Genomic DNA, 11,547 nt, shown 5'->3' with positions numbered 1-11,547 from the left:
AAACAGCCACTGTGCCATCAAACACAGCCATTGTGCCCATCAAACAAAGCCACTGTGCCCATCAAATGCAGCCACTGTTCCCATCAATTGCGGCCACTGTGCCCATCAATTGCAGACACTGTGCCCATCAATGGCAGCCACTGTGCCCATCAAACGCAGCCGCTGTGCCCATCAATGGCAGCCACTGTACCCATCAATTGCAGACACTGTGCCCATCAAAGGCATCCACTGTGCCCATCAAATGCAGCCACTGTGCCCATCAATGGCAGCCACTGTGCCATCAAACACAGCCACTGTGCCATTAATCGCAGCCACTGTGCCCATCAAACGCACCTACTGTGCCATCAAACGCAGCCACTGTGCCCATCAAACGCAGCCACTGTGCCATCAAACACAGCCACTGTGCCCATCAAATAGTGCCACATCAAATGCTTTCACTGTGCCCATCAATTAGTGTCACATCAAATGCTGTCACTGTGCCCATCAAATAGTGCCACTGTGACCCCTTACCCGCTCGCCGTCTGCCCGGCACTTACCCTGTCTCGGTGGTGAGTCAGGCAGCGGTTGACGGCGGTGAGCGGTGGGACCTTGCAGCGGGTAAGACAGCGGCTCCTGTGTCCTCTGTGCATCTCCTCCCCTCCTCCCAATAGGCGTCCAATCGTAGCTCCTGTCGTTTCGGCCAATCAGGTGACGGGTAACAGACCTGTGCACCTGATTGGCTGAGCGGCGGTTCAGTGTTAGGAAAGCGAATATTCATTCGCTTTTCTAAAACAACTGGGTGAACTGCGGGTGCAATGCTTTGCGCTCACATTTCACCTTTTTTGAAGCCTATTAGAGCATATGGCTCTAATCAGGTGCTTCAAAAACACCCCCCCCCCTGCTGGAATTCAGGAGCCCGGCGTCCGAAAAGGGGTCAGACGCCTGAATGGGGGTTGGCTACAGCGTCCATGGATAGATTCGTGCAATGCATGAATCTATCCATTATACACAGAGGGGGGTGGCTGGAGAGAAGGAGCGGGGCCTGTGCGCCCTTAATGTACGCACCACCACTAGTGCAGGGGCACCTCCCCCCTAATCCATGCGCCCGGCCCCTAATCTACATGCAGGGCGCCGGACGCCTAGATTTAAATGTGTTTTTTTTTTTTAAGCACATGATTGGTGCCTGAGTCTCTAATTGGCTCGGGGTGCAGAGCACTGTGCTCGGGGTGCAGAGCACTGTGCCCCTAGCCCACCCACTTGTGTGACATTAGCGCATTATTATTCACTAATGTCATCCTTCTTCTCCTCCCGGCCAATCAGGAAGCGGGTCCTGAGACCAACTGGCCGGAAGTCTTAGGAATCCCGGCCAATTGGGTCTCATTACCGGCTTCCTGTTTGGCCAGGAGGAGAAGTAACGGCCCTGGCTCTTCCCTCAGAAAGCTGCAACGAGGAGCAGCTAGAAGCAGCAGGTGGAGATGGGGCGGAGGGGCAGCAACAGCCTCTTCCAGGAGCTCTACCCTGAATCTAGCTCCAACAGTACCACCTCGTCATCATCCTCCTTCCCGCACCTCTACCGCAGCAACAGCGAGAGGAGGCTGCCCAGAGCCAAGCAAGAGCATCAACCCTGGGGCTTCGTGGTCTCCCCTAAACACCGGCTCATCAAGATTGACAGCTAAGGATAAGGTAAGGCCATGGATCGCTGCCTTCCCATTTGATCGATTGATTGAGCGCCGGGGGAGAGGGGGGGTAGTGCGAGTCAGGGGGCTTGGTTTGTTTGCAGCCCCCCCCAAAAAAAAATTGAGTGCCAGCCACCACTGTGCCCTTCTCTGCACTATCTCCAGTTCCCTGATATCTTTTTTGTGAACTGGTGTCCAAAACTAAACTTCATATTTCAGATGAGGTCTTACTAATGATTTGTACAGGGGCAAAATATTTCTGTCTCTGGCAGAGTCCATGCCTTTCTTAATACAAGAAAGGATTTTGCACGCTTTGTAAACCGCAGCTTGGCATTGCATTCTATTTTTAAGCTTATGATCTACCAGAACCTCCAGATCCTTCTCCACCATTGATTCCCCCAGTTGTACTCCTCCTAGTATGTATTATACATGCATATTCTTATCCCTCAAATGCATAACTTTTTGTTTATCAACATTAAACCTTATTTGCTACATAGTTGCCCAATTAAACAGAGCATTGAGGTTGGCTTGTAAATTGGAGATATCCTGTAAGGACATTATTCCACTGCATAGCTTGGTGTCATCTGCAAAGACTGAAATGGTACTTTTAATCCCAGACCCAATATCATTTATAAATAAATTACAAAGTAAGGGCCCCAACACTGAACCTTGGGGTACACCACTGATAACCTTATAGACCATTCAGAATATTTCCTGCAGAAAATCTGCATCCAGGGGCATACAGCTTTATGTACATGTGGATTTATGCAAGGATCTACGTAAACCTGCATACAGCCTTTCCTTACAATGGTCAGCTGTATATGACAGCTGTGTATCCTAAGTGCAGAAATATGCCCACAATTTAGGTTTTCTGATCTCATACATCCAAGTGCATGAGGTTTTTGGGACCCAAGATTTACTAAAGGTAAATAGACTGTTCATTTTGCAAGGGAAGTGGCACTTTGCAAGGGAATTTTCCCCAAAGCATAGAGCAGGGGTAGGCAATCTCCAGCTGTTGTGGGACTACATTTCCCATGAGGCATTGCAAGGCTGGCAGTTACAATTACTCCCAAAGGCATGATGGGAGGCAACAGCTGGAGGGCCCCAGGTTGCCTACCCCTGTCTTATAGAGGCACTGCAGAGCCCCTAAAACGTGTTGGCCGTTACAAAATAAAAATAGTTTAAAGGACTATACAAGTTAGTGTGGCGCTCCCATCACTTTAAAACTTTAGTAAACTCCTCTGGGGGTCCAGCAAGACCCCACAGTTGCTGGTGAGCAGCCTCTAGGACCGTAAACTGCCCATTGTGTTATAACGCATTTCCATATGATTCAGTGCTCTTACGTCACAAATATAGCACAGTGTTTAGTGACACAGGCCATGGGAAAGGTAGTAGTTTAGCTTATTCTTTGCAGGTATACCTTTTATTATTGCCATCTATTTTTTGTGACAGATTCTCTTTAGGACTATGACCATTGTAACTGCTGAGAGCACCTATCTACCTTGTTTTAATGACTGATTGCCATCGAACATAGTGGATCTCAATCACCATCCTTTCACATGTTCTGACTCGCCCTGTAAAGATTAGCTGGGTCACAGAGAACCCCCGAGCTGCACTGATTGTCACATACAATTGTTAATACATCTCCATCTTTCATCAGTGGCAACGATGAACAATCAGCAATGGACTGTCAGGAGATGTCAGCCATGAGTGAAGACGTTTTATTTATTGCTTTTATAAGTATACATGAAATCCTCTTATTTTAGGAATTCAGAGTTTGTTCAGCTTGTTTTGGGCAATCACAGAGATAACTCCAATAATTAGTACATTTGTTATGGCTTTGAGGTTCATTTCCAAGTTGTTTTAAAAAATGGATGAATATTGTTTCCCTCTGGAGGAGGACTACATATACCTAGACATGGAGTAAACTTGTTTTATCAAAAATCACAGGTATTACAGCTTTTGACGAGAAAAAGTATCTGAGCCGTTTCCAGCTGTGAATGATCTCATGTGCTCTCTGTTGGATATCTGAAGCTTATCAGGATGGAACTTTACAAAAGTTGATGGACAACTCTGCAATCACCTGCAATTCATAACCTTGGACTTCTACATCTACTGTGGATTTTTTTTGTTAAGCTGTTCTGACATGTTCTTTAAATAAAGCTAGCTTTGTTCCTAAAACACTCCCTGACTTTACTCACAAGGAGCGACACTAAACTCTGGTTAAAAAAAATATATTTTATTCGTGTTTGCATTCCTAATTCAAAAAGTTCCATCTATTGCTCTTAGCCCCCTCCATATCTCCAAATTCCTTTTCTTCTTTTTTGCTGATGTGATCCAACTTCCTGTTGGTGGTGGCTACATCCGTTCTCCATGGTCCCACTGTGTGTATGAACGTAGCCACCTTCTCTTTCTCGGTCCTGAGATAAATGAGGGCACCATGGGGTGCTCCAAGCTCGGGACCCAGTTTGCCCTGGACAAGCATCTGAGTGCTTTAAACCATTGAACCCCACACTGCAATGACGTGCAATGCATTGAGGGGCACCCTTATTCAGTTGATTGGGTCGTGTTCTCAGGGCCGCCATTAGGGGGGTACAGCCGATACACATGTACCGGGCCTGAGCGTTTGGAGGGGCTCTGGGCCCATAGGCAACCAGGAAGTGTGCAGGAGAGAGGCGCCAGAGGTGAAATAGTGCAGGAGAGGAGTCGTAGGCTAAGCACAGTAAGCTGGCAGGGCTGGGACTCGGGAGATGTTATGAGGGAGGGACTTAAAAGCCTTTCAGTTGCTCATTGGCTGAGGAGTCAGCAGGAGGCGGGCTGCTCTGCTTCCTGCTGCCTCCTTAGCCAATAGGTACACAGGGTGGACTGTCCATCACTGCAGAGCCTCGTGCTTCCTGTGTTGGTGGGACAGAATTCCTCTGAAAAGAAGCTGCTGTTCCAGGGATCGAGGTGAGTAAAAAAAAAAAAAAGTGTTTCCCTGAAGCTACTAGAAGACGTTGTATATGCACAGCCTGTGCCCCCCCCCGTTAATATCAATCACTGTATTACCAGCCCTATTGCTGTCCTTTTACCAGGATGAAAGTAACTTTACACATGTGTAGTATAGGTGTCAGCTTATGTCACCATGTTAAAGGGAGAGCAATATGGGTAGCATTACAGTGACTGTTATTAGTCCAGGTTCACTAAACTAGCCAATGCTCTGAAAAGCAATCCATGCGGATTGCTTTTCAGGCCCCTTTCACATGAGTGGTCCGATCGAGTCCTCCTGTCCGTTTTAGGCAAACCCGATCAGATCACCCATTCTTCTCTATGGATCGACAGATTTAATGGAAATTTGTCCGTTTACACCTGCCTACCTCCAATCTGATCTGGCAAAAAGAAAAGATGGAAGACCTCCATTCCCCTCCGTCTGGATAGATCAGAGGGCAGTTGGGTCTAAACGGACAGCATGAGTGTACACAGGTCTGTCAGTTGCCCACTCAGCTCAGCAAGGGATCCATGGACCGATCCTCTGCTGAGAAAAACTGGATCGGCCCCTGTGAAGATTGCAGCTAGAGTGCAGATAAGGCCAGCCACAGACGGTTTGAATCTTGGTCTGTTTATCAGAGACTGGCCGAGATTCAAACTATATATGGACAGGCTGAATGTACCCAAGTTAATCGATCGATCAACTTGAGTACAACCAGCCTGTCGGATTTTACATACAATTATCGCTAGCAGCTCTTGTAACCACTAGCAAGAATTACTGTGTTCTCCTGGCAGGGGCGGTTTTCCATCTCCACCGGGAGAATACAATGGTTCCGCAGCAGGGATTCCCCCATCAACACTGTCTGTGTTGATGGGGGAATCGAGCAAATTTTTTCCTGCTACCTGTGGGACACAGATGGGAAAAAAACGAACAGGGCTTTAACTCTTTCATAATTTGGCCAAAATGGGGAAAAAAGTGCTTGCTTTTTATATACTTTAGTATGATACATAACTAGAACACCTAACAGGGTTATGTCATTTCATGAGATTTCCCCTCACTTTCTGTCTTGATGTCACCAGAACAGGAAGTGAGGGAATCTCCCTGTGGGAATATAGCCAGCAATTGTTTTCATATATATATATTATATATATATATATATATATATCTATATATATATATATATATCTATATCTATATATATCTATATATAGATATATATAGATATAGATAGATATATCTATATCTATATCTATCTATATATAGATAGATAGATATAGATAGATATATCTATCTATATCTATATATATAAAATATAATATATCATTTGGACATTATAAGGCAACAATTGCAAGCTATTTCCCCACAGAGAGATTCCCCCACTTCCTGTTCTGGTGACACTAATACAGGAAGTGAGGGGAAATCTCATGCAATGATATAACAATATTAAATGTTCTAGTTAAGTATAAAAAGTATATATAAAGCAAGCACTTTTTTTCAACTTTGGCTAAATTATGGAAGAGTTAAAACCACGTTCTTTTTTTTACCATCTGTGTCCCATTGTGAGGTCCCATAGACACAACAGGTAGTGAGAGAGAAATGCCCTTGGAGACAGTTGCCACCAGAACCGGAGTCCCAGGATGGAGGAGATGGGACTGGAGGAGAATAAAGACATGGGATGGAGGAGATGGGACTGGAGGAGAATAAAGACATGGGATGGAGGAGATGGGACTGGAGGAGAATAAGGACATGGGATGGAGGAGATGGGACTGGAGGAGAATAAAGACATGGGATGGAGGAGATGGGACTGGAGGAGAATAAGGACATGGGATGGAGGAGATGGGACTGGAGGAGAATAAGGACATGGGATGGAGGAGATGGGACTGGAGAAGGATGACATATGATGGAAGAGATGGGACTGGAGGAGGAGGAGAAGGACATGGGATCGGGGAGATGAGACTGGAAGAGGAGGACATGGGATGGGACTCGGTGGGACTGCCAGTGGGCGGTCCCTGGGGAATGTTGATGGTCAGGTCCGGGGATGGGGGGGCCAGGCCTAAAACTGTGTAAAGGGCCCCAAACATTCTGATGGCGGCCCTGTGTGTTCTGCAACAGCAGGAATCATTTTTACTGCACCACAGCATATGTACACACCCCTCTGATAGCTCTCAGACTGGGGGATTTCCCTGCAAGTGAGCAAAGTAAGAGTAACAAGAACACAAGGCTAACTCATTTGTAGGCTCACAGTCAGAAGAGACTAAGTTTAAGCTCCAAGACATTTGTCAAATCTACCAACTGCAACCAATCTGTGTAATGGGTTCTTCTGCCAGCTTAGTTGGGGCCATTAAGTTGGCGCACATTGAAGGATGCAGTCCCTTTAGGATGTGAAGGAATAGAATAATCTCTATTGGCAGTAAAGCAATTCTCCTTAATATATAATAAATCAGTGGGAAAGGCTCACTTAAAGATATTAAGTCAGAGCAAGAGTCACTTCAAGAGGGGGGTGAAAAATGTAAAGTGTATTTCCGTTTAAATAGAGAAGTTAAACTTGAGCGGCTCACTCCTTCCTTGGATGGTTAAAGCAAATACAGCACTCGGCCTAGCAAAGTCAGGTCAGTCAGGTAACCTGCAGGCAGTATTTGTGGACACAGTTAAGAATGCACTGCAGCAATCAATAGGCTTTGGCACCTGTGCCAATTGCAAAGGCCTATAGTGAAAAATGTCCTTGAACTCAAAACAACAAGACAAGTTTGCAACAAGAGTAACGTTAGGTGGGTTAGGAACCCTCTCACCCAGTCTTTATACAATGAATAGCAAAGCGAAGAGCGTCTGGTTGGGAAGGCCTCCTTGTTTTCTTAAGATGCGGCTGTGATGATGTTGATGATGATGTCCATTATTCTGCACCAAACAGGTCTCCACCAGTCCGCCTCTCACAGGATACTCAGCTTGTGAGTGTCAGTTGCAGCTTCTCTGCCTATTGTGGTCCATTCTCGATATACATGGCTCCACGCATCTATCGTACACACCTCCTCTCATCAGCCAAGTATCTCTCCAACTCCCCTCCATGTTCCCAGGCTTTTGCTTCTATATGCTCCCTCCCCCTAATGATTGCTTCTGGACTTTGTAGTTTAGTTTCAGGTTCACTATGAGGAAAAATTCTGCTTCCAGCATACAAATCCCAGCAGTCTCTTTGCTCCTGTATTGGGACTATGATGAGAAGAAATGTTACACACTGCCATCTTGTGGTCAAATATAAATGTGCAGTACAGTAACAGTGCACAGTGTTACACTTGCTGTCTAGCATCCTATCATCACAAAGTATACTTATAATATTGCTGCCCTTGTTATCTGGTAACATCAGAATCACTTTTGATTTATTTGTTAGACTTCAGTTTTTGAAGTGGCTCCTTGCGATAGTGTGGTCCTTATGGAACCACCCCGCATAGGGATTAGAGATGTATCCACAGAGATTACAGATTTGTCGACAATTGTGGCAATACAACTATTTAAAAATTGCGCAAAGCCCTGCACCCAAAAAGATGCATGAGCTTCTTTTGAGCGACAAACACGCATAGGGCAGTCCATTCATAAATCCTACATAAGTTGTACCTGCTTATCTGCAGCCATCTCTACTGTACAGCCCTCTAAAGCACACATTTTACACAGCATTTCTGATCATCAGAAAGCGGGCATCGGGGATCTGATATCACACACTGCACAACATAGAGCAGGGAGCTGAATGTAATCTGAGACCTGAGTGGAGGGAATGGGCACATCCCCCTCTACACAGATCATAGGGAAACATGCACAGTTGAGGCTGTCAATCACCTGCTGTATACTGGATCTCCCGGCATCACTTGTCAGAGGTGACTCGTGCAGATTGCAGAGGAATGAGAGAGAAGACAGATAACCCACTAGGAGCTTTGGCTTGAGGCAAGTACAAACTATAGATAGATATGCTTTGTTCATTTTTCATTTCAGAGGTTTACAGCCACTTTAACTTGAGCTGCAAAGTTTGACATGCAGCACCTCCTGAGATCAATGGGACCACACCACAACCACATGCCCAATGACTGTCTTGTTGTTGCGGCACAGTCCTGCAATGTAAAAGTGCCACTCAGCAATTAAAGAAAAAAGTAAAAAAGAAACAGGTATCAGGAGGTGGCAGTCGTGCCTCCTGAACACCTTCGGCCATTGCTGTATCAACTTCTGAAAAGAGATCCACCACAGAGAGTGGTAAGCTTAAAAAATTGCTATAACAACTTTTGAGAGTGAGATAAAAGGTATTTACTGTATACAGAACATCTACCACCTCTCAAAATGATGGACAACTGTAGAAGAAAGAGTGATTTGGGTCAAGCAGAGAGGCTGGAATTAAACTTTGCTAATGGCTCCCAAATGGTCCTCTTTTGGTTCTCCAAAAGAGGACCTGTTGGGAGCTATGATAACATCTACCCTAGAGACCCTGAGCTGGAATGCCATTTAAATGCGCATCTGCCTTGTTAAGGCTTAGTACAGTTTGGGGAACATGGGCGTCAATAATTTCCAAACGGAATCTGGGTAAGTTCGCCTTTTCCCTAATGTAGATATCAGGGGACGTGTTTAAAGAAAAAAGACTTTCATTGTCATTTTACAAGCGTATGGAATTTCACAGTTTGAAAGACTTAACACAGTGTGGCTTACAAAACCTAATTACAAAACATAAAAATGCTCAGTGTTATGGAACAAATCATAGCAAAAGAATGTTTCAGCACAAGCATGTTATATTATGTGTGTATAATGCAAAATTAAGATTTGGAAATAGAATTGCTGTTTGTATAGAGCCTATCACGCTTTATTCCAAATATTAATATTTCCAGCCTTTTGTTCTGCTTAATGTAAGCGCAGCGAAAATGGGTTTCCTTTAAGCTGATTTTATACGTTCTGAAACAGTATCATTCTTCTTCTTTATTTAGGATGAAGGCCACATTTTCTATCAAGCACTCTCATGTAAATAAAGGAAAAAAAAAAAAGAGTAGCGTTCAATAGGCTTAGAAGTAGTGGTTTCTTTCTTTTTATGACGGTACAGCAACTTCTCGGCTTATGTGAGAGTCTTATTACACAGTTTGCGATTTAAAATGACACTAAACAATATCCTTATTCTCCAAAAATACTCCATACACATCCACTACTAAATGGCCCTATAATCTATTTTTCATGAAATTATTTCTTAATGTGTTTTCCTGGCTCCGTGTAATGTCCTTTGTGACCTCCCGGACCTCTCCAGTGCTTATTAGTAGTGGTCATGTGTACTACTCTACGCACGCTAGAAATCCCACATTCCATAGTCCAGAATTTCTCTAACTTTTTTTCAATTGTGGCACCCTTTAAAAGTATGTGAAATTTTGAGACACCCTGGTTTAAAATGTAAATGTTACATATTTAACAATGGGAAATCTGAACCTGGGACAATGTACTCAACAACATTTGTGAAATTAACTTCACATCAGAAGCCTGCAATCACATCAGAGGTTCCCCATCACACCAGAGGTTCCTGATCACATCAGAGGTGGCCCATCATATCAGAGGCCCCCATCACATCAGAGGTCCCCCATCACACCAGAGGTTCCTGATCACATCAGAGGTGGCCCATCATGTCAGAGGCCCCCATCACATCAGAGGTCCCCCATCACACCAGAGGTTCCTGATCACATCAGAGGTGGCCCATCATGTCAGAGGCCCCCATCACATCAGAGGTCCCCCATCACACCAGAGGTTCCTGATCACATCATAGGTGGCCCATCATATCAGAGGCCCCCATCACATCAGAGGTCCCCCATCACACCAGAGGTTCCTGATCACATCAGAGGTGGCCCATCATATCAGAGGCCCCCATCATATCAGAGGCCCCCATCACATCAGAGGTCCCCCATCACACCAGAGGCATCTACGCACGCAACACATCATAATACCCCATCACATCAGTAGTATTCCGTGATATTAGAGTTCCCCAATCACATAAAAGGTTCCTGATCACATCAGAAGTCCCACTGCACATCAGAGGTCCCAAATCACATCTGAATTGCCCCATTACATCAGAGGTACCCCATCACATCAGAGGTCCCCATCACATCAGAGGTCCCACATTACAACAGAACTCCCTTCTTCATGTCAGAGTCACCCCTTCACATCAAAGAACCACATAACATCAGAGTCTCCCTATGCATGGAAGCCCTTATCAAATCAGAGTCCCCCTATACATCAAATTACCCTATACATGAGTCCCCCATTATAGCAGAGACCCCCCCTGAACATAAGAGCCTTTCCATCACATCAGAAACTCCCCATTACCACAATGTTCCCCCATCAGAGAGCCCCCCAGTCACAGAGCCCCCATTCTACAAATCATCCCAGTCACACAGAACTCCTCCATCACAGAGTCCTCCAGTCACACATTCCCTTCATCACTCTTTATATCAGAGTCCTTCCTACCTTTTAGCTCCAGCAGCACGGCAGAGGGGAGAGGTGGAGGAGATCTGGAGGAGGTGGACTTCTGTCTTCTCCCAAATTCTGGGCCTAGCCCTGCATGCCACCTGCCTGGATCAGAGAAATACATTGCCATGGTGCTGAAGAGCTGGCTGCAATTACCATAGCAACAAATAGTGCCCCTCCTCCTGGTCCTAGGATATCATTGGTTGTTAAGGTTCCGGTGTTCAGCCTGTCCGCACAATGGCAACTCGTGATGCTGATCCATGGCCAACTGGGGCCTGTGCCTGCAGCACCCCAGGGTAACCCAGGTAGCACCCCAGTGTGCCGTGGCATCCTGGTTGGGGAACTCTAGTTCATTTCAGGAGTGAGCAAGAGGGGTAACTATTTTCCTACATACAGTGAGACCATAGGAAATGAACTTAGCCACCCTTTATCAATCACAGCAGCAAAAAAAAAAAA

Source organism: Aquarana catesbeiana, linkage group LG07 (genome assembly GCF_042186555.1).
Source record: "Aquarana catesbeiana isolate 2022-GZ linkage group LG07, ASM4218655v1, whole genome shotgun sequence".
NCBI lineage: Eukaryota > Metazoa > Chordata > Amphibia > Anura > Ranidae > Aquarana > Aquarana catesbeiana.
The sequence above is the reverse complement of the archived record's forward strand: the minus strand, read 5'-3'. Positions refer to the sequence as shown.